This window comes from Callorhinchus milii, unplaced genomic scaffold (assembly GCF_018977255.1).
Source record: "Callorhinchus milii isolate IMCB2004 unplaced genomic scaffold, IMCB_Cmil_1.0 Scaffold38, whole genome shotgun sequence".
Classification (NCBI taxonomy): Eukaryota; Metazoa; Chordata; class Chondrichthyes; order Chimaeriformes; family Callorhinchidae; genus Callorhinchus; species Callorhinchus milii.
In genome coordinates, this window is record NW_024704779.1 from 224,124 (window position 1) to 248,377 (window position 24,254).

General features: G+C 40.7%; 3 non-coding genes across 3 annotated transcripts; 1 reads left to right on the forward strand and 2 right to left on the reverse strand.

The window, feature by feature from the left end:
* The first annotated feature begins 1,490 nt into the window (after nucleotides 1-1,490).
* trnai-uau lies at nucleotides 1,491-1,566 on the forward strand. Its single transcript has one exon. It is a non-coding gene; the product is annotated as a tRNA-Ile (tRNA).
* A 9,897-nt stretch (nucleotides 1,567-11,463) lies between these two features.
* trnak-cuu lies at nucleotides 11,464-11,536 on the reverse strand. Its single transcript has one exon. It is a non-coding gene; the product is annotated as a tRNA-Lys (tRNA).
* A 5,713-nt stretch (nucleotides 11,537-17,249) lies between these two features.
* On the reverse strand, nucleotides 17,250-17,331 carry trnas-gcu. The gene has a single exon. It is a non-coding gene; the product is annotated as a tRNA-Ser (tRNA).
* Between the last annotated feature and the right edge of the window lie 6,923 nt (nucleotides 17,332-24,254).

The following is a 24,254-nucleotide window of genomic DNA, read 5'->3' on the forward strand; positions in this document are numbered from 1 at the left end:
CAATGTCTCTTTAACAGGATTTTTTTTTACTTGAAGCCAAAGTTGATGAAATTCAACACCAAGTGCATCATTTATCTAATATTTATTTCCATTTCCTACGGCGCGGCTTCTAGAAGCGTTTATTGAGGTTTGGTAAAACACCGGAATAACCGAGGTTGAATCCGAACCAAAAAGTCATTACTCCGTGACCTGACCTGTTGTCCACTGATGCAACTCGCTTTACTAAACCATTGAAAAATACTGCTCTCGGTGAGAGTCGAACTGCAACCTCGTCAGGAAGTAGTGTCATATAAGTACCGCGCTCTGACCTATTGCGCCACCGGAGCTGCTTTAGTATACTTTTTAGTTGATCATTTCTGTTTTGTTTCAAAAAATGGCAACAATAAATTCCAATTATGTAGAGTGTTTCATTTGAGATAAATACGAGTTTCAATTTCTTCTACACGACAATTCTGTTCATTTTGAAGAATGTTACACAGCTCAGACCCTACCTTCCACCCTTCCCAATCCCGATCCCCAGCTCAGATCCGAAGCACATGCAGTCCTGTTGTGTGTGACGGCGCCTTGAATTTTATTGCTGTGATTGTGGTTGGTTCCGTGGGCCAAAGAAATCGTGAGCAGAAGCTTTGCTGCCAATTTTTATTTTCAGTAACGAAAATTAACTCCGTATCCAGTGACAAAGATTTAGTTTTTTCTTGTGAAGAAGAAAACAATAACAATTTGCATTGACATAGCCTCCCTCACGTAGGACAGCGTCCATGAAGACAGATAAAACCGAGTACAAAGCAGCCCTTCGAGTACAGTGACTACATTAGTTTAAAAAGTATGATTTCTTGGAGTTATAATGTTTCAGTATTGATTGAACAATTCGCTTCTGTGTGAAATAATACCAGTGTGAAAAAATGACGAAATGACGTTGGCAATAGATTCTGTGCTTCTCACAGAATCAAGTTATTTTTTTCTCTCCCTGACTTCCAAATGAACTTGAATTGCATTGGAAATTGATCCGAATCCTGATAACCAAACCAACATGGATTAAGGCAGGACAGTGAATCGATTCATGTCATGCAATTCCTTCTACCTGCATTTTAGATTCCTCTGTTTATATATTCTGTGACTGGTCACACTCACTTTCACAAAACAAAGGTAAATATTGCAGGGCACTAGCAAAGCAACCAATTCATTGATAATCACAAACTATTGTTGCTCTGAATTTCTGAGCATCCAGTGAAAGGTCCGATATGTTATCACGAGTCTGGATTAGCCCTTTTGGATTACAATGTTGCAATTGATTTAAGAATTGAATTCACATTCAAAGAAACATTCGCTCTCAAAATGCACAGTCAAATCACTCTAAAGGAAACCCCTGGAATCTTTTTCATCCTTTTTGCCGAAGGGGAAAATAATACTTCTAAAGCAATTGTTATTATTGATAACTGTTACATGACATTTTGATTCCCTGAAGTAAAAATGACAGCTCGGTTATCTACGGCGCTGTGGCTTAGTCGGTGAAAGCACCTGTCTTATAAACAGGAGATCCTGGGTTCAAATCCCAGTGGTGCATCTTCTGTTGAATTTTTTGAAACACTTAGTCAACAATTCCGTAAAGTGATTTCGGCAGTTTCTTAATCTTCAAGGAGTTTTGCTCTTGCAATTGTTGGCGTTGGAAAGCAGCTTTCATTCCACTGCAGTGTGCAAGTTTGCTGGATTGGCTAAGTTAACAACGAGAAGTTAAGCCGAGGCTACAGCTGACTAGTCAGGTCGACATTTGTGCTGTTGGTGGAATATTGTTGTGCGAAAATTTATTGTCCCATTCTCGCACAAAACACATTCACGGCACATTTCAATATATACTGTAAGGTGCTCGGACGTTCTTGGTCTATACCAATTCAATGGTTAATTATTTGTGTGACTGGTGAGCAAGCTGAAAGTTTACTCATCTCAGTGAGGATGAAGACTTACAATTGATGAAAATTATTTACTCGCCATGAATGACAAAATGTACAAAAAATTGCCGAAACTCGGGATTGAACCAGGGACCTTTAGATCAATAGTCTAACGCTCTCACAACTGTGCTCTTTCGGCTGTCAGTTATTATTCTACTGTAGTGTTCAAGGTACCTTCTGACCAGATCACCATAAACCGAGACAGGAAGGGGGGAATCAAAGAATTAGCGGAGAATGGTCATCCCACTGACATATATTTGTCGACGATCAGATCTTGGAATTTGAGGACTTTAATGTAGAGGGAGCAGTATTTTGCAGGGACAAACAGTTTGCTTGATGAAGGTGAGAGAGGTGGAGTGAAAGAAGGACAGTGCGACGTTTCTTCCCAATTGTTGTAACGCAAGGGCATCGGAGCGGAAATGGGTGTGAAGGCAGTCAGGGCGGCAGCTGTAGGACAACTGTCAGCGCGTACCACCATGAACCTGGCGGAGAATTCACACGATGGGACAGAGTGAGACGCTGAGACGGTCCAGGAGTGAAAGGACGCACTGAGTGAGGAGAACATTGTTGACAGGAACAGGAATGGGTGCATTTGGGGTATAAGGTAACCATGCGGATCATTGGATGCAAACGAGTTGAGCAGTGTGATAGGGTTAACCCTGACACATGGAGAAGAATCCAGTCGCCAATTCTGAAATCTTTTCCTCATTCCCTCCGCTGTGCCGCTTCCATTTTCAAATCATACCTGAAAATCTTCCTTTTTGATCTTACTATTGGTCACCTCCCCTCCTCCCTCTTCACTCTTTGGTGGCCAGACTCCACCACTGCCAAGCATACTGGAGTGCTAACCCGCGTGATGTGTGTGAAATAGATGCAGGTTGCTTTTGTATAAACCAAGCTACAGATATTTTGTATCTGAGAAATAATCCACCACTTCAAATCATGAAAAATTCCATATTTGGTATCGTGGTTTGCGACGCTCCTGGCAAAAATGGAAACTGATTTTGGGGATAAAACAAGTTTGGCCTGTTTCCATGTCAAGAAGTCACTGTCTCTGTTACAAGAAACCGATTGTCGATTTCGTTCCCAATGGTTTCCCAGGCTTCTGTGTGGATTCCAATGGGTTTCGGATCCCCTTTAGCTGTGTGAAATGGTTTGACACGTCCGTGTGAGCTACTTTAATACACAACTGTTGTTCATGTCGCTTATAACTGGAAAGTCCGCATTTATTTATGCACAAATGCATAAATAAGTGAAGGAGGCATTTGGCTGTATTTAACTCTGAGATGCAACCGACCACCAGTAGGATTCTGATGATTAAAAACTTGGACCTACAAGAGAGAGAATATCATCAGGCGAAGGATGAACCTGGTCAGCAAAAGTTTTATTATGTCTATACATTCATTGACAGGAGATTTATGCCGATACTTTAGCATCACTTTGCAGTGTTCAAGCTGCTGTTTTTGGGAGGTACTTCAATTTTCGAATCATTAGCTTCGCAACGATAGGTCTTTGTTTCAAATCCAGACGTCCAATTTTGTTGGGAATATTTTGCAAATGAAAGCTTTTGTCAATGTGGTCAAAGATTGATATGACAAACTTATGACTCAAGAAGCCAATTTCTCGACGTTCACAAACGATATAAACAAGTGCATCTAATAAACCAGTCCTGCAGCCATAAGGTGGGGCTAAACACCGACGGAGAAGTTAACAGTGCAAAGCACCCAGAATATTTGTGTTATAAGTAACGACCTCTAGCTTATTGGTCATACAGCAAGACATATGACAGAGAGAACACGAATGACTGATTTAGAATGTGCTACCTTAATAAGAACAAATCTCTGCAGACTTGTTGTTCACAGTGGCGCAAATTACTCATTACCCGCAACGTTCAGCAGAAGAATCATGAAGCACAGATTTTCTGCATTAAGAGCCTGAGTGCCTCAGTGGTTAGAGCTACCAGGTTTTTAATCTCATGGTCATGACACAATGTTTCGATTAGTTTTATTTTCCAGTTATTCGTTTCATTTTGATTGAAAGTTCACGGGGATCGTTTGCTTAATTATCAAACTTGAGCAATGACGTTCAGTCTGGAACATATAGTCATGTTTGTCTCGCACGAGCAAAGTCCAAGATTCAAAGTGTCCACTAAATTCAATTAGCGCCAGTTTTTTGACCAAATTGTTGCTGTCGACCTCACATTGATGGTTAATGAAGAGGGCTAATCTTCAATCCCAACAAGCTTTCTGTAAATAAAGAAAATCAAATGTAATATAATCTAATTATTTCAACATTACACGTTGAAATTCTGTCTGATATCGCTTCTGGTTTTCAATCAGAAAAAGACTTCGGAGGGCCTCCTGTCGTGTAGGGCACTCCATACATGTACAATCTTTACGAAATTCAAAACTGTGAGTTATGTGGGGATGTAGCTCAGAGGTAGAGCGCATGCTTCGCATGTATGAGGTCCCGGGTTCAATCCCCGGCGTCTCCACGTATGGTGTTAGAAACTTATGCTGGAATGTCGCTTTTCGAAATTTTCGTCACCGTTTATAATTTCACACTGATATTGTGTTCCTCCACAGAACATTGTGATCCAAAGCAGAGTAGATTATGGATCAAAACAAATAAAATTCCATAACAAAGATACCAGGAGGGAAAATGTTCTCTTTGTTGAAGAATTCAATGTAAAACAAAGTTCACGTGTAACGTAAGTCCGGGAAATTGCCATTAGTTAAAGCAATAGTTTCCGGGAATCGAATTGGGACTATGGCGGTTAAAGCACCTAATGTTCACCAATTCAACATCAAGAAACATCAAGGAACATGTGTCTGAAGCACCTTGCACTTCCTGTGGAAGTCCCAATGAGGATGTCGGGGGTTATGGCCAAAGCGTCGATCGACGGGAACGGTTTCGAGACGGATCTTGACGGAGACAAGGGAGGGGGTAAGATAAAGGTTATGTGGAGCGGATTTCCACAGCGTGGGAGCAGAAAGGCTGAAGATCCGGCCGCCAAAGTTTAAGCGGAGGATATCGTGCAGTTCAAGAACAGGTTGGTATGGGATGATCAGTTCACAGATGTTGGGCGGGGCAAAGCCGGAGAGACTTGAAGGCATGGTCGAGAAATTTGAACTCTATCCACTGCGGGATGGCGAGCTATAATTCACGTCACTGTATATTCTCTGAAGAGACTTGAGACGCCTTAATTTAGTCAATAGGCGCTATATCAAATATATCAAATGCAATGATTTTTTTCCGCTGTTATTGATGTCTTTATTGTATAACACTGTCAGTTTCCCGGGTGGTAAACGCAACACAAATGCTCATAGTTGTCAGCTGCATTGATGAATCGACGGTTTCCTCACTGCATCTCCAATATGGACACTTAATTATACTAATTTGACGATTACTCAACAATTTATTTTAATATAATATTTTTAGTATATTATAAATTATAATATTATAACAAATTGTAATATGTTTGATAACTTCATATAGATCTGTTCCGAAACTATGTCCAGCAACTTGAGACCTCGTGCCGACGTGAAACGCACAATACAAATTTATTGTTGTTGTTGTTGTTAATGATACAGGCGTTGTTCTGCTTTCCTTTTCCTCTCTACGGCCCAGAGTGTTGTGTGAGTGAAGAGTTGGACTTCGTGGCGCAACGGTAGCGCGTCTGACTCCAGATCAGAAGGTTCAAATCATGTCGATGTTAATGTTTTGATTCACAGTCTCATGAAAACCAATGAAAGTGGACAATCTTATCTACTCATTTTAAAGTTTTAACAACGGAGAGTAGCATCTTACCTGTTTAAATTTCTGTTTGTGGAGTCCTGTGGCTCACTGGTTTGAGCACTCGCTTTGCAAGCGAAACGTCTGGGGTTCAATTCCACACGCCTAATAATAATACCTTCAAAGCAAAACAAAACTAAGTTGGTCATTTTCAATCCAAGACTGTTTGTGGGACACTGCTGTGTGCAATTGGCTGCCGCGTTTCATCCACAAGTATGCAGTTAATTCACTTTACAGTCTATTCTGTGAGGCGAATTGAGACGTCGAGTAGACTTCAAAAAGCGCTGTATCAAATTCAAGGATTATTATTATTAAAGCAAAAGGGTGCAGTTATTTTAAAAAGACTTTTTACTATCCACATTTATACTTCTATCTTGTTGTGAATGGTAAAGTGAGCTGATCTGTAATCAATCCCAGCATTTCTCTTTACCTTCCAGAATCATGCGCTCATGTTATTTGGAGATGTTGCTGAGCCTTACGAGAAATCAGCAATAAACAACACACGAATTGTCGAAACTATGTCCATAAGTTTTACGATCATCCTGCACTCCCTGATCTACTTATCTACAATAATCATAATTGTCGTTGCGTTTGATATAGCGCTTCTCACCTCTTCTGGATGTCTCAAAGAGCTTCACAGAATATAACGTAAAGTGTATTGACTGTGGCTTTGCGGTCAAAACGCGGCAACCAATTGCATACAGCTGTGTCCCAGTCATTGATTGAGAGAAAACACTTCATCATTTATTTATTTGAGTTAAGATACTAAAATATGTTAAATTTACATTATTATGAAGGATCCCGTTCAGTGGGGGAAAATGCATTGGTCTCGTCTCCACCACGTTTCTTCTGCAGGTTTCCAAAATGCACAATTATTACAATAAAAGGAAACATTTCTAACAAACAGTTCCAGAATTATAATGAAAGTGAGCAAGATTCGTAGATTGCAGGATTCGAAATGAGTGGAAGGTTCCTCATGGATTTCCAACCCATCGACTTAATTATTTGTCCTCGACAACTGAACAACGAAATTGAACTCATTTGGAGTAAATCTTGCTTGCACCTGATTCCTTTAATGTTGTTTCCCTAATTATAATTGGTTTCAGTATGATTTGACTCCTTGCATTTCATACAGTTGGTAGTGTATTATCGCATTGTCGCGGCAACTTCAAAACCTTCGAAAAATATGTTTATAACTGACAGATATTGTGACAATGCATTTCTGGGTGACGATTGACAAATTTTCTCACAACGGATATCCATGAATTGAAATGAGAGAGGGATTTGGGGCTCCAACATAAAAAGTTACTCAATTCAAATAAAGTTCCACCAGACGTTGCTCTCAGTTGTCAAGCTTTGTAGTTCAAGCTTGTTAAACTCCAGTATTTCCCAAAGCACAAACTGTATTCCCACAGAATTGACCGGAATCAAGTCAACAATAATGTAAAGACTTATCTAAAGTAAATATATTCACCCGCTGAAGCATGTACACTCCATTCCAAACATAGGAATTTCTATGTGTAGGTTGCAGTTAATAATTAAATTAGCTCTCAGAATAATAATGGGTTTCTCACATCCGGTAAAAACCTGAAGATTTCAATGTAGGTCATCTGTTTAATATAATTCTTTCAATAAAATTTATTCCTACAGAGTGGTTGATTGCATGTTTGACGCTGGTTAAATGAATATTTATGATATCCGAATGGCTGAGTTGTTGCTATTAAATCCCAATTGTTTATATTAATGCAGGAGACAGATATATTCGAAGCAGTCGTGTATAATGTTTACGCATTTGATTAAAGTTTACGATATGGCATTGGTTATTTTCTCCCACAAAGTAAGCAGTGTATTCTGTAAAATGCTTTGAATCTTCTCGAAGATGTGATATGGCGCTATATTATATCCAATGACTTTTTTTTATTATTACTGATTAAGTGCAAAATGCCGGAAATTTCAAATGCACATTCAATGTGCACTGTCTCAGATTCATCCAGGACTTTTTAAATATATGTCAAACCAAAATGTGATGGCGTTTGCCGTGACTCGGATTCGAACCGAGGTTACTGCGGCCACAATACAGAATACTAACGACTGTACTATCACGGCTGCACATTTGCCTCCATATGCGCCGCAGATGTTCACAATTATAAGAAATAAAGTGCAGTCACGTTTCGGGAATTAACTTGTTATACGCTGCTGCTTTGGTTATGTTTTCTCTTACTCTTGTACCGCAGAATGCTTTTATTTTAAGGAGGTGAGCACAGCGAAAACTTGGCTTTTATTCCAGAAAACATCAATCCATAATATTTGATGAAGTATCATCCCATCAATACAATAAACAGCAACGTTCGTGTGTTCTGTGCACACAACCCTTGGACAGAACAAACCAATGAGTGTCGATCTGTAATGCACGATTTCTGGATTAATTGAATCACACCTGAATTTCTAACCGAACTGGTTGGTGAGCTCCAACCTCTCAGCATCGCGGAGACTGAATTTGTTGATTGTTTGAATGAGGAGAATCCGAGCGTAACTGATTTAGCCGATCCTGTGTCTTCATGGAGCGGCGTATCTATATAACAGTCCTGGATGAATCTTGAGACACTATTTGTAGTCACATCAGGCGAAAACGCCGAGGTCAACATCTTTGAGCCAATCAAATAAATCCAACATATCCTAAGACGTGTTGTTTGGAAATGAAAGTAAATGATACAGCAATATGTCGGTTAAAAATACCTGAAAATTGTCACTAAAGCAAAACAAATACAAATAATTACGAAATTGTTCATCATTGTTTCAAGTGTAATTAATGAATTGAAAAATAATATGCTTAATCCACAAGAGGATCATCCCTGGGTGGGCTTGACCACCAATCTTTCGGTTAACAGCTGAACGTGCTGACCCATTGCGCCACCGAGACTTCTGTCCTCATTCCTCTGCCACAAAGGTTACAGCTTCTTATTGAGGTAACCGGTTTCGGAGGCAAACCTTGAAAATGACAACATCTGTAAGTGACCCATTCAAGGGTGAAATCTGATTGCAAATAGATGGAAACAGTGATCACTTGTAATGTATGATTGTTTGCACATCGCGCTTCTTGATCTCTCACAGCATACAATTAAATGATGTACAAGTGGATTTAAAGTTTGACTTGGATCAATGGAGCAACTAATTCAGGAACAACGTTTTTTGCAGAATAGTTTGAAATGTAGTTAGAAATATAAGATTGATATGACTGTAGTTAACCTTCACTTTTAACAACTATACGGATTTTCATGTCAGAAGAACTTCTTCGGGACAAGGCACGTCACAGAATATATTGGGGGCGGAATGGGGGGAATGGGGTGTGTTCATCTGGACACAGGAGCAGTGTCATTCTCTTTAAAATAACTTCCCAACATGTTTTATTTCCTTGTGCACCAAATATTCAAAGTTCCTATTTTTGATACCGATTCCTACAGAGCCATTTGATTTGACATCGAGAATATGACACAACTAAAACCGTTTTGCGGGTAATACTGCTCTCAATTACCAGAAATTTCAAATCAACTACATCTAAATGAATTTAGGCGCAGATTTAAAATGAAAAAAAGTTTGTTTTCCCCACCCCCAGCTCGGATGTAAGGCTAGAATTGTATAGCGTTTGAGAGGATATGTCGTCTTGGAAAACTGTACAGTGTCAATGTACATTGCAATATATTTCTGATTCTTATCACTTCCTCAATATGGTGTAACTGAACGTGCAAAGGTTACGTTGTGTTGAAACAGTAGGGTTTCGCAAACATCATTGATGAGTAGCTACCAGTTTTCTAATAACTATATTGTAAACCTTACATTATAAACCATGCTATGTTTTCAAATCAAGTCGAGGTCAACAACTGATTAACGTTCACACGAAATACAATAAAATATGTAATGTTACCTGTCGAGTTTAATGTTTGAACGCAGAGGAAGAGCGGCATAACACCACAGTTGTGTTTTCTCCTTTTAAAAGCGAAAGACTAAAATTGCTTTGTAAATAAATTCAGCTCTAAGTTTCCTGGGTGCACGCCTGATGTACAAATTAAATAAACGTATTCAAAAAATATGATGACATTTCGGTTTGCCTAGTTTCACTTTGGTGATTTTCTTTATAATTTTGAGAGTTTAGTGTCAAAGTCAGGGTAATTCAAAACGCTGAACCTTCTCACTAAATATACCAGTAGCACAAGATAGGTGCGCATTGAATCAAAGTCTCTGAATGGATTTTTCTGGCCCATTGCTTTTAGCACTCAGCCACCACTACCGATATCCGGCTGTCGCACAAATATGCAGCACAAATGTCTGCACATGAGCTTTTTCCTGATAACAGTTATTCTTGAATTTAGTAAATTATAATTAGTTGAGGGTCTTCACGCTTTCTCAACACGTGTCTGAGCAACTCACAAATTTTCCGACAAATTGTAGAGACTGCATTCAGCAGAACGCTGCGTTAATATGTCCCCCGCAATAAGAACGCACAAGCAGCCATGCGGTGAATGATTAATTTTATCAAGGATTGTTGTCACTGGAACAATTTCGCTTCTCTTTTCTAATATTGCTTGTGGGATCTTCATAGATCGCATTGACTTGTGTAGCCACCAAAACCTTTATTGCCACTGTTTTTGTTTTACCTTCAGTGAATGAAAATGTCAAGTGAATGTTATTGTAATAGTGGAAATATTTATTGCATTTTATGAAGCTGTTTCGTTCTAGCGGTCATCCCAATGTATTTCATCGCGTTTAATATAAACGTTAGTGTATTTTGGACGTGAGTGTTATTTTTTCAAATTACGAATTTAACTGCATTGCTGACACATCGCAGCATTGCATTTGACTAACTTTGATATGATCTTTCCCACACAATCGAGACCGAATAGTAACACAAAAAGAAGGCCTTCTTTCTCTCTCGCTGTAAAAGCAGCGGCTGAATACAAACATGTTTTGCTTATTTATTGTGAGTGATTGTTAGAGAGCACGATTTCAAATGACATGAAGACTGGTCTTAGCTCAGAAGGTCATCTCGCCATCTATTTCACTTGTATTTAAAACGGCGTCCATTTTTCTTCACTACTTATAATAATAAAATTCCTTGCATACTATCCAGCGCCTTGTTACGTATTCGAGACGCCTAAAACCGCTTCAGATACTCCAATGTAATATAAATTTACTGTCTACTTTGTAGGCGATTCCTTCCTATGGGTGCACAATGCATGTAAAATATATGCACTACATTCTTTATTTCTAATTAAGGTCACAGAAGCTCTTTTACGATACAATTCGGGCCCCAGATCTCTCACAATAGCCTGGATTGTGATAAATGTTTACATGAAGGCAACAAAGCAAAGCTGTGCAAAGCAGTTAACTTTAAAGTTGATCCCAAGCAAATCTGATTCGGTGGGACATCAAATACTCCATTGATGGACATTCGTGCAATTACATTCCAATGTCAGTAAAGTTAGTTTTCTGAATTTGATGCAGTATCGTTTTCTACACGACGTGTACATATTTTTCAAGATGTCATAAAAGGTTTGCCTTAATTATAAGCGTGAATGTATGGCGACTACGGCTTCCACTATTCTTCATTCCTTCTAATAATAGAAGTCGATGCATTTGATCCAGTGCCTTATCACGTAACTGTAAGAGTGATTGTATGTCGACATGTACACGAATGCTGTTTTGTTTTCTTAACTTTAAAATGAGACGCCCAACGTGGGGCTCGAACCCACGACCCTGAGATTAAGAGTCTCATGCTCTACCGACTGAGCTAGCCGGGCCCTTATATTGCCTGTTGTTCAGATTGTGTTGTAGAACAGTTATTCAACTGCCTGGTTTCTCTCTGTGCAAGAGCTCGTAACGAATCGAGCAGGATTAAAGCTTTCTTTCTTTCCAGGGATATTTCTGTTTAAACTCGCAAGAATCAAAAAGCGAACTCACACTCGGCTTCATTTATACGAATGATGTATATCCACCAGCAAACAGATTAATGTTTTGCTTCTGCCAGTACTCTTGATTCCGTCTTAAATAACACTGTTTTTCTAAGCGATTGCCTGTAAAACTATCATGAATATGTGCTCCATCTTGCGGAGCCTCCGTGGATTGTTTGACAACAGAAAGAAAGCGATGCGCTGGGGCATGAAAGCATGTGCAGGTGCTGACTTTGAAGCCGATCAACTACGGATTAAGTGGAGCCCAGGTGAGATGTCGGGTGAATCTGGATTTGACTCCACGTTAGACGAGTTTCACTGCAGTTTGACTGCATTAAAGTATCACGTATTGTTTCTGATAACTTTTAATCAGATGTCCGACTGCTCACATTTAACTTGGAAAAAAGAAAATGATGAAATTTGTTATAAAAAAACGATGTTAATCTGATACTTAATTTCAACTGTTTGATATATGGGAGAAAGTGAGTGAACATATGTATGTACTCCAGCCAACCCACACACCCCCTCAAAAAACAGTAAAGCCAGAAATGATACTTGAAACTTGAACTATCATATTGCGGTTAAATTGGTCACTTTTAAACTTTGGTGCTATAATAACTCAGCTATCTCGGCTAACTTTTCTCTGTGTTGTAAGCCTGCTCTCTGTGTAACAGGCCTGGTATCATAACAGGCCTGTTCTCATTTGAACAAGCTTGGTCTCTGTCTATCAGGCCTGGTCTTTATATAACAGGCCTAATCTCTCTACCATAGCCATGTTCTTTATTTAACATGCCTGATCTCTGTGTTACACACCTGTTCTCTGTGTGACATTGCTTTATCACAGTACAGCCGGTCTGGTATCTGTATAACTGGCCTGTTCTCTTTGTAACAGGTCTCCTCTCTGTGCAACAAGTTCACTGTATAAATGGTCTGAACTCTTTACAGCTGGCCTGGGTTCTGCATAGCTTGTCCATTCCGTGTATAAAGGGTCTGGTCAATGTATAACAGGCCTGGACTCAGGGCAACAGGTCTGCTCTACGTAACTGGCCTGGTCTCAGTAAAACTGATTTGGTCACTGAATAGGACTGACCTGGTGTCTGTATAATAGTTTTGGTGTTCGCATACTGGTCTGGTCTGTGTATAACAATTCTGGCTTCTGTGTAACTGGCAACAAGGATAAATCCTGTCCTTGTAGATTCACTCGCTATGAAAACTAAACGTCTGGTTTTGACAGGCCAAAGCATTTTGTGTTCATGGTACCTCCACTTCAGGAATGGATGGTTTTAAAAATACTAGAAAGGCATGAAAGCAAATAGCGTCTGATAACAATCTGATAACCTAAGTGCTCAATCAGATGTAACCGATCCGCATGTGCTGGATTATGTTTGTTGCATCGACTGGTGGTAGCCGCGGGAACCACGCTGTAGTGTGGAGGAAAAAGATTGTAACATCGGTCAAGTAATCTGGGGAATGAGAAGCCTGGCGAACGAGGCAGAGGTGACCTTTCTGGAAGCAGAATTTCTGAAGAATATGAGAAGGCTTTTCCTATCGATGTGTGTCTCATTGACTGTGTAACTTCGTAACCTCCGTTGTTTCTTTTAAACTTCAGAAAATACAGCCTGGAAGTATTTGGCAATTGAAAAACGCAACTTCTTAACTGTCTGGAAAATTGTTATTCAGAGCACAATACTGACAAGCGACCAAAACATTAATATCGTCCACAAGTATCTCCCAAGAGAAGTGTGAGTTTGAATGGACAGGGTCCGTGTCTCCAGAACTGCGATTGTAACAATGACAGGAAACTTATTGTTTCAGTCAGTATTGTCAACATACTTTAAGTTTCCCCAGTCCATTTCTGAGAATTATTTCCAACTGGTTTGGGTGCGGGAGTGGAGAAAACTGAGACTTCTAGAGGAGAATTCCTTACAAGGTGCCATTCATCGTACCAGATTGGTGGAATCGAGTCGTTCCATTGTGGCGATCTCTTCAGTGCGGTCTCTGGGATTTCGAGGGTAAAGACCAATTGATTGGTACAGAGATTGATAGAGATCAAACAGCCAGACTCAGTCGATAGCTAACCCAATAAATCAATTAGCTTGTTGCTTCATCCAGGGAGAGAGTGCACTTTCGATTCCATGTAAACGTTAAGAGGAATTGCAGCATGAACAAAAAGTTTTCTCTTGAGTGACGAAATTGTCTGTTTACAAAAAATAAAATAATTTTTCATAATTATCCCTTGAATTTAATATTCTACATTTCCACCAAATATGAAATTACATCAGGTTACAGCTGATGCAATAAAATGAGTTTTTCGACAGTTATGCCACGATCCCCATTAACTAGGACTCACAGAAATAATTACAGAAGCTGTAAAGTTTCAGTGTGTAAATTAATTCTGAGAACGCGTTTGTAGGAAATTAATTCGAGCAATAACGCGCAAAAAGCCTTGTACGTCACATTCAACAACGCAACGTGCTCCCAAGCAACGATTTGGAATGTGGGCCCACTTGATATCTGTAAAATGTGGGTTTGAAGACAACAATTTCTTTCACAGAGTAGAGAAGACGTTACAGAAACTCTTATCGAATGAAATATATAACGCTAAGGAATAGTGAATAGTGAAGACTGTTCCATAATTATTTAATAACTGCAAATAATTTTATTCGCATATCTACAACTCAATAGTTATCATAAAAAGAGAATGTTGGTCTCATTCAACATCATCTTTTATATTTTTTGTTTGTGTTCATCAGTCTGATTTCACTGACTCATGTGTATGTACGCTTTATCTCATTGTAAATCATGGGATTCTTAAGGTCCTACACTGATTTATCTATGTTTCTCATTGAAGCAGAATGGTGGTAGCGGATTAAAGAGCAGGTAAAGAACTTACAAATTGTTCACGCATCATGAAAGCACAATCATCATTGGTTTTCCTGCCGGTTAATGTCATTGAGACCTCGCAAAGCACTTCAGAGAAACAAATTACTTCCGGTAAGGTAAATATTCCGCAAATATTCCGATAGCCCTGCATTTTTTCTTCTTTTTAAGCACTTACATGATTCATTCCTGAAAGCACCAATTAAATCTGCTTCCCCACCATTTCAGGGAGATCATTGGAGGCCCTAAACATTCTCATCGTCTCCCTTCTTGTTCTTTTCCCAAATATCTTAAATCGGTGACCTCTTGTTACCGACCCAGCCTCAAAGGAAACAGTTTATTCCTTTCAGATGATCCAAGAGGAGGGTGCACGGGCGAACAGTCACTACACTATTGACAATAAGAACATTAGCAACAAAAATAAAATATCGGCGATATCGATTATAATGACAATATCGACCATAGTAATAAAACTTCCATTTGTTATAGCGCATTTCACGTCGGGAGTACAGTACAAGCGCGACACCATGTTTGCATCGCACGTTTCACACTGAATCATGTGCAATAAGTTTTCACCGCACCTACTTTCTGAAATACTGCTGTTCTGTTAATTTCAAATACTGCTAAGCAATATTTTCAGGATTATTATTTTGGAAATAATGAAGTTAATCTATTCGGATTAAAGTGCAGGACATTAGCAGTTGCAAATCACACCATTGGTTCCAGCGCTTATTGATATTTTTGCTGTTCTTCTGTGGCAATCTGGGTTATATTTTCCTGAGCCCTGTGGTTCCGCAGTTTACCTGGTCTCGGCAGAATGGCCAGTGTGGGTACCAGACAGAATGTGTACGATCAGATTTTGTCTCTCTTACAGTGATTCTCCCACTCACTTTCTGCTAATCCTGAAGACCAAAACCCGAACAGGCCTAAAATGATCACGTATGGTAACTGTCAAATTTTGCTTGAGTCTCTGTGAGTTGCTGCCCACTGACCATGTCCTCGGTTTTTACTAAGTCCCTCGTTAGCTATGAACAATGTGTACGTTATCTTGCATTAACACTCAACTGTGATTTATCCGATGATTTTTTCTCTTTTGCTGCATTAACTCGTTAGCTGTGATCGATGAGCACTTCAGCCTGATCGTTGAGCACTTCCCGCCAACTCCCTCCACAAGCTGCAGGTCATTCAGTACTCTGCAGCTCGTGTACTGTCCCGCACCAGTCTTCGGGACCACATCACTCCCACCCTCGCTCGCCTCCACTGGCTCCCCATTCCCCAGAGGATTGATTTCAAGATCCTCATCCTCACCTACAAGGCCATTCACGGCCTTGCTCCCTCCTACCTCTCCAACCTACTATCCCCCTACCTACCTGCCCGTACCCTCCGTTCCTCTGGCTCTGGTCTGCTCCACGTCCCCCGCCCCAACCGCCCGACCATCGGTGGTCGGACCTTCAGCCTCTCAGCCCCGAGGCTCTGGAACTCCATCCCCCAGTGCCTTCGCCGCTTCCTCCCTTTCCTCCTTCAAGGCCGGTCTCAAAACCTTTCTCTTTGACCGTACCTTCAGCTCTCCTCTCGACTCTCTTCCCCCTCCTCGCTCCCTCCCTTCCCTCCCCTCACCCTGACCATTTCCCCCCTGCTCGGGTCATGACCCAACTGTGCAGCGCCTTGGGACGTCCTCCTGACGTGAAAGGCGCTTTATAAATGGAATCTTGTTGTTGTTGTTGAAACACACACAGGCACATTATCTCCGATTCATTCCGCGCTCTCCCCTCGGTCCATGTTCCTCATGTTAAATGTAGCATTGTGTGAACTCAAGGAATACACGGAATCAGTGAAACACCAGATTCATATTTTCAACATATTTTAAAGATTTCCCAGTCCACATTTGACTGTTTTTTCCTGCTGTCCTGGGTGCGGGAGTAGAACAAACTGGGTCTCCTTGAGGGAAATTCCCTCCAAGGTGTCATTCGTCGTAACGGATTGGAGGACTCGAGTCTGTCCTTTGTGGCGATCTCTGCAGTGCGGTCTCTGAGATTTGTAGGATAGACCAATTGTTTGGTACAGAGATTGATACAGACCAATCAGCCAGGCTCAGTGGATAGCTAACCAACAAACCAATTAGTTGGGTGCTTCATCCTGGGAGTGAATGCGCTTTTCATTCCATGTACACTTTAAGAGGAATTGCAGCTTGAACAAAAAGTTTTATCTTGAACGACGAAATTATCTCTTTGCAAAAAATAAAATCATTTTTCAAACTTACTCCTTGAATTTAATATTCTATATTTCCCACCCAAATATGAAACTACATCACGTTACAACTGATGCGGCAAAATGAATTTTTCGACAATTATGCCACCATTCCCATTAACTGGAACTCACAGAAATAATTTCAGAAGCTGTAAAGTTTATATGTGTAAATTAATTGTGACAACGCCTTTTGAAGAAATTTATGCCCAGCAATGTCTTAAAAAAGCGATTTCGAATGTGAGCCCAGATGATATCAATGTGGGTTTGCAGATAACTTCTTACACAGAGTAGAGAAGACGTCACAAAATCGTATCGAATGAAGTATATAAAGCTAAGGAACATTGAAGACAGATCCCTAATTATTTTGATACCTGCAAATAATATGATCCCCTTATTTAAAGCTCCATAATTAACTCATTTTTCAAAATATCTAAAGCGACGAAGGTGGGATTCGAACCCACGCGTGCAGAGCACAATGGATTAGCAGTCCATCGCCTTAACCACTCGGCCACCTCGTCTGTCACAAAGCCTCACAAAGCCTCAAAACAGAAGTCTACATTTGAAATATTGCTGACTGATAACAAAAGGGATGTTTTTGGGGCAAAGAACTGAAAGGAGAGTTGTGTAACTGAGTAAGAACAGAGTTTATTACCGGAAGAGAAATCACAATCGTTTATATTCGCTATTCGACGACAACAATTAAACTCTTAGTTGGAGACGCTATATTCGTCAACAACGCTCCTGCTGATGTTTTCCATGGGATATTCAACATTTTTTGAAATAGAAGCAAATTGCTATCGAATTCTTGCAGAGGTTGGAGTACCAATTAGGATATTAACAGCTCTCTGTTAGTTATATAATCCAGACACTGGTAGTGAGGTAACATATCTGTCCTGAAAGGTTTATTTCCATTATCCGTTTTTTACCTGTTTGCTAAATTGATCATTGTGAACATAATCGTTATGTTTAATACAACGCTATTAAAATCAGCAGTTTGTCTCGAAACGTCTCACTGGCTATGCTGTCAAATGCAGTTATTGTGCATTTCGTAGGCGTAGAAAGCAGCCGATCTGTGCAGAGGAACAACTCACAGACAATGATTAGACCTGGGTGTCAATTACACAAAACTTTCCATAATAGTGCAGTTCCCAGTGACAGATATTTATCTTGATTCACATTTTGCAGACTTCGAAATACCTTACATATATATGCACTATGGGCACTTGGACATCCGGACTTTAAGGCTTGAGCGGAGAAGCCTAATCTGTCTACTCAACGAGATGCCGACTCCCACTTCTTTCTGTTTTGCTGGGGCTGGGGATTGGCTGAGATCAGAGGAGACGCTGACCTGGACCTGGCAAGCCAAAAATAGTTCATGGCTGGTCCCGCATTATTGGTTAGATGATGGGGGTTTGCGAGTGTGTGGGTCTGTAAGGTGATTGGCAGATATCACCTACTAGACCAGGTGCCTGCACTCTACCGCTGTTGTTGTGTGGCTGTGTCAGTGAACCGGGTGATCTTCAATCATATCTGAAAGATTTGGCATGATTCTACCGGAATAATAACTTAGTATTTTTTACCTTTTCAGTGAACTTTTTGGCGATTCTAGTCCCGGGGAAGATGCGGACTATCCTAAGTCGTCATTCTCTACCTGGTGGCCATTGCAGCGGCGCAGCTAATGGTTATTATCAATGATGTTCTATTGAATCGCAGTAATAATATGTATTTCCGTTTTAGCTTCTTGTACTACACTCCAGTGTGGAAGTTACGAACTGTTCTGCAGGCTTCTGCCACTCGATCCTCTGGCTCACAGTCGCCTTCGCGAACTTCATAACCGTTTACAATCGTCCAGCAATTGAGTGTTTAACAAGACACAGAACCAAATGCATGTACTATGAAGTTCAATGAGTTTCACTAATCTCCCGATGTGAAAGGTGATTTGTATTTATCGTTTTGTATTGCGGTTTATTGTTCAGTAAGTTCCCTTCATGTTATAGAATCAAATTCTAATCTGATACGAGAGATTTCAGTTTCTAAACTGAGGAAAGGCTTATTTCCATTGCATTCAGTAAGACAAAAATTTCGAAATGCTTTCACTCTTCATGTAAAGTTGGAGATTTTCAAACAGGCGTAGTATATTTCACATCTTTTTTTAAAACTTAACTCTCACTAAAGCCACTTTCCGCAAGATTTGCCTGATAAAGAAGATGTGTCTTTATATCTGCACGACTTAGAGACATTCCACTTAACTGCCCGGAAACCAAACAGAATGCGAGATAACCCACAATAAGCCTTTTTATACCCCAAACAATCTTAATCCTTGGGTCGACTCACCTTTCGGCTCCTAATTTCAACTCATTGCAAGTGTGATATTTAAACCGCCATTTTTCGTGTTCTTATCGTGCTCTTTTGTAAAAAATTAAAGTAGCACAAGGGAATTGAGAGAAGAAAACGAAAACAGTCTGTGGCCTTTTGACGTCCTCCCAAAGTGAAAGGCGTTATTTAAATGCAATATGTTTTTATTGTTGCACTAACATTCTGTCCCGTCATGGATATCATTTTTCTTCTCTTTCTTGTGATGATGATTTACTTTATTCGAGGGGATTCATTCCCCTGTGTTGTTATCTAATATTGCGCAACACTATTCTGAGGTTTCAAATCAGTGCAGAATAATGCTCTGCAGATATTGCGTGCTGTTTGACAAAGAGCAAATATAGGTCAAAATGTGTTCATATTATATGTAGCAGACAACCGCCATTGTAACGCCAGCAATCTTAGATCAACCTGTTGTACAAAATTCGGAAATGTAGACGTTTGTTGTGAATTACAGATATTTCCAAGCCACAAGCAAGAATTAGGTGGTCGCCATCAATGGACATCAGTTTAGCAGAAACTTGTGAATAGAGAAATTAAAAACATGTTGTAAAAACAGAACCTTTTAAAATGTTTTCAACATAAATTTGAATAATTCTTTGACACTTTAATCCAGTCATTGTTTGATGAATCTTTCTTCCGACTCCTATTTAAAGCTTAATTCCTCCAGTCCCAACATCGCTCGTATCATACTCTTATGTTGGAAGTTCTACTGCAGAATTCCATCAACTTAGGCCTTCTCTTCCCATTCATCGCCATTTTCGAAACTTATATCTTTGATCATGGCATTCTTTGACAGTCTCGAATGCCCAATCGTTTTTTGCAGTTTCATGTGGATCAATGATTTGAGCACTCGCCTCACAAGCAATTAGTGGATTTGAGGATATCATTTTAGGGGAGATAATTCCTGCAAAAAAAAAATATATAAATGGGTCACTCAAACCACACGTATTTGCGGAACACTTCTGTGTGCAACTGTTTGCCGCGTATCGCCCACAAAACGTACTGTCAATCTATTTTATAGTATATTATGTTATCTGCTTTGATACGTTCGTCTCTATTGATAAGGTGCAATATAAAACGCAAGATAATTATTATTTATATTCTATGGGAGATCTTCTACATTCCTTCAATCTTTCATCCTAAGCGAAAGAAGATGCGCAAGTGCAAATTAGTCATACCCTCTTTCTCTATGAGGAGAAAGCCCACAGCTTCCTTTTCCTGCTTGATGCTTTTGACACAACAGTCCATCCACTTTGACCGCATTTCTTCCTTCCATCTTCACGAGCCTGCACTTCAAAACATAATCTGTACCTCATCTACGCTTCTCCTCCTAACGGTCCACAGTCACTTTTGGCCACATCAGGATTCCATTCTTGCTGCCCGTTTGCCTCACGCAAAGTTGGTAATATCATGTACCGTCTTGGATTCAACCTATGTTTCCATTTCAAGTTGCGAATCATTTTTATTGTCTATTGTCGGTTGCTTGCCGTACGATCTGAATAACAAGCTGGAAAGGAGGGTGACTGAAGGTACGGTCAAAGAGGATGGTCTTTATACGCTTCCTGAAGGAGGTAATGGGGAGGACATGCGGAGGTACTGTGAGGTGGAGTTTCAGAGGGGGAAATGCAGAGAGGCCGATTCACCGGCCTCCATTGGTAACGCGATGGACGTGTAGCATTCCGAAGCCCGCTGAGCGAAAGTAGCAGACATGTTGGTAAGGGGATAGTGGATCAGGGAGGTAAGAGGAGCAAATCCATGGAGGGCTTTTCAGGTGAGCAACAGGATATTAAACGGCATCGTCGGATTGATTGTGGAGCTGAGTGTGGAAGGCGATAATAGGGTTGTGTAGTCTGGTGCGAGAGAGGTCACGGGATGCAGATTTCTGGATGTGTAGCTAATAAGGGAGGAGTTGGGGTGGCCGACAAGCAGGGAGTTTGCACAGTCCAGCCTGATTCTGATGAACACGTGGATGGGGGTCTCGGAGATCTGCGGTGCGGGACTGTGGTGGAGCCGGAAATTTGCAGAGGTGGGATAAGAGTAGCCGGTCATGGCACAGATGCGTGGGATGACGTACAGTTGAGGGTCGAGCAGGTCTGTGAGGTGCTATATTGGCTCCGTGAAATGTAGAGCGATTATATCCAGTAAGCGTGATGCTGTCAGGGTTCGAGTTATGGAGGCGCTTAAGTGAGCCAAACCGGAGGACCTCGTTCTTGCTGATATTCAACTGATTCTCCTCCGCCATAAAAGTCCCTTCATTTTCTCCCTCCCTTATCTCCTTCAAAGCAAGTCTAGAGAGTCTCCTCTTCGGCCGCCAATTCAGCCGTCCTCCTAAAACTACCCTTCCTGCCCTTCAGCCCTCCGGATCGTAGCCGCCTCCTAGGTTTCAAATCCCTGACTTTCCAGCAACTTGTTTTGGACTCCCAACATTAAAGGCGCTTTACAAATAAGTTGTTGTTGTTGTTGTCTGCTTATGCCTTGTTCTCACAAAACTCACTGGAAAATGTTAACCAAGCATTTATCAATTCCTTCCTTGAATTCAACTGTACAAGCATGCATGTTGTTCACAGTTCCAGCTTCCACAAGGTCCATTTAATATAAAAATCCCACCGGCCATATCGCCCGTTCTAATACAATTCACCCTCTCATCACTTAACCCTTGCTGGGTTCCGCTGGGCCTTTGACTCTGACTGAATTGATACGCTCTCATCCCAAACTTTTCAAACTTAACAGCATGCTCTGCTATCTCTCCAATCAGCCAATATTGCACATCGCTACCAAGTACTTCCACTCAGACAACGCTCTCCTACTGCCCGTCACCAGCACTCACTCTGTTATCATCATTGACCAATTCTTCAGTCATTATCAATCACTGGGTCTCCTTGTCTGCATTCAGCACCTTTACCCGTCTCCAGAAATCTAAACTGCCATCTGAAAACTAACCACTTGGAGAACGCCTATGGTCACCTACATTTCTCCCATGCTCAGCCTCCAAACCTTCATTGTGAATCTCGTTGAGAAGCCATGTTACAACAACAATAATAACAAAAACAAAATTACATTGATAGAGCGCCTTTCACGTGGGGAGGACGTCCCAAAGCTCTGAATTTATTTTGTCCTCTTGCCTGACAATACAATACAAGTTGTTGCAGTTTTGTTATATAATAATAATAATAGTCCTTGCGTTTGATAAAGCGCTTTTTACGTCATCTAGAGGTCTCAAAGCGCTTCACAGAATATACTGTAAAGTGAATTGGCTGTATATTTGTGGGCGACACGCGTTAGCCAATTGTGCACATTAGTGTCCCACAAACAGTCGAGTATTGAAAATGCTAAAATTATTTTTGCTTTGTAGGGATGCTTATCAGGAGTGTGGAGTCAGGAAACTTGCCTAAGTTTCGCCCTGACTGGAATTGAACCCAGCTGTCTCGCTTGCAAAGCGAGTCCTCTGACCACTGAGCGACAGGACTCCGCAATGGATTGTTCTACTCAATTAGTTCAAATTGATTATTGTAAAATATAAACTTAAAACACAATGTTTAACGGAACATTATGCTGATAGTTGTGCCTCATCTTTTTTGAGACTTCAATATACCACTGCAGTTAATGACCTACAGTCTGTGGAGGGAAGATTTGTGAAGTACAGTCATCCGTAGATGACAAATGGTAAAACAATATCTTTATATCTGAATCGAACAATGGCATAATGTCATCAAGCACCACTGAAGTGTCATCACATATGCTGGGTGAATATTTAAATAGGCAGACATTGGAGACGACACACTAGGATGCAACTGAAAAATAGCAACAAGAAATTTAATTGCCTGACAGTAATGGTCACAAAAGCTAATTAGCTTCATTTGAATCGTGACCAAAAATCACTCGCTCATAGGTAAACGTAGCATGTAAGAGGTTTGATTTGAGTGGAGAGAACTCAATGAGACCCAGTGCCAGACAGGTGACGGACTACACTTTGCAAAATCTGCCTAATTGTACGGCAGCAGGTGTGGTGGGCGGCCATGGCCCGGATAGTGTTAAGGCAGAGGGTATAGATGGGAGGCCATTGCCTGTCTGATAGTAAGGCAGCAGATGTGGAGGCCATTAAAGCCGAGTCGCTGAAAGCTGCTCCGTGGGGTGAACAGCGAGCATCGCACTCAACGTCTCCAGTAAACGACAACTCGACTTGAAGCTGTCATCGCAGAGCTGGACTACATGTTTCTGCGGCAAACTCTCTATCATTGTTACAGAGTAGAATTCTAATCTCTATCCACAAGTAGGATAACACTAGTGGGAATCTAGATATGCAGAGGAATTTCACTGAGTTCCATTTTGTTAAGATATGGCTTCATATAGTCAATGTTTCACATGAAGCGGAGGTTAATGATTTGATCCGGAATAACTCTGCAGGATTACAGTGCCATTAGGAATATGCGAGACATCTTCACATTGTGGCTTACTATATGAGAGCAGAGATCGTCATGAGGCTAAGGATAAAACCCAACTGCTTTGATTTCATTGATTATGAATCCTTTTTTGAGGCTGGAAGCCAAGAAAATATATGACCAATGTCTTAGATGTAATTCAAAATCCAACTCCAGGATCCATGTTGTTTGAACCTATCCCTTTTGATGTTGGAGTAGGCAAGACAATTATCGCCTGTAGGTTTAGATGTATTTTGGATGGTACCGATGAGGAAGGACTTGGTGTAACATATTCTAGGCGTTCCTGACAGGAATCCTGTTTCTACACGGTTGATGCGGAGCCAGAGAAATTTAGTTTACCACAGAGTCGTTACTATTTGGATGGCATTGCTTGAAGGGGTGGTGCAAGCAGATGCAACAATAACTTTCATGAGCCAACTGGATATATTTTCAAAGAATACATCTCCAAGGCTGTGGGGAAAGAAAGGATGAATGACACTAATTTTATAGCTCTTCCAAAGAGGTGGCAGAGGTACAATGCGCCGAATGGACTATGTCTGGGATGTAAGATTTGAAGATTCTCTGCCAACTTTTCCTTGTGCACCGTTGAGTTCTGATGCCCTGAGCTGACACTGACCTACACTGTG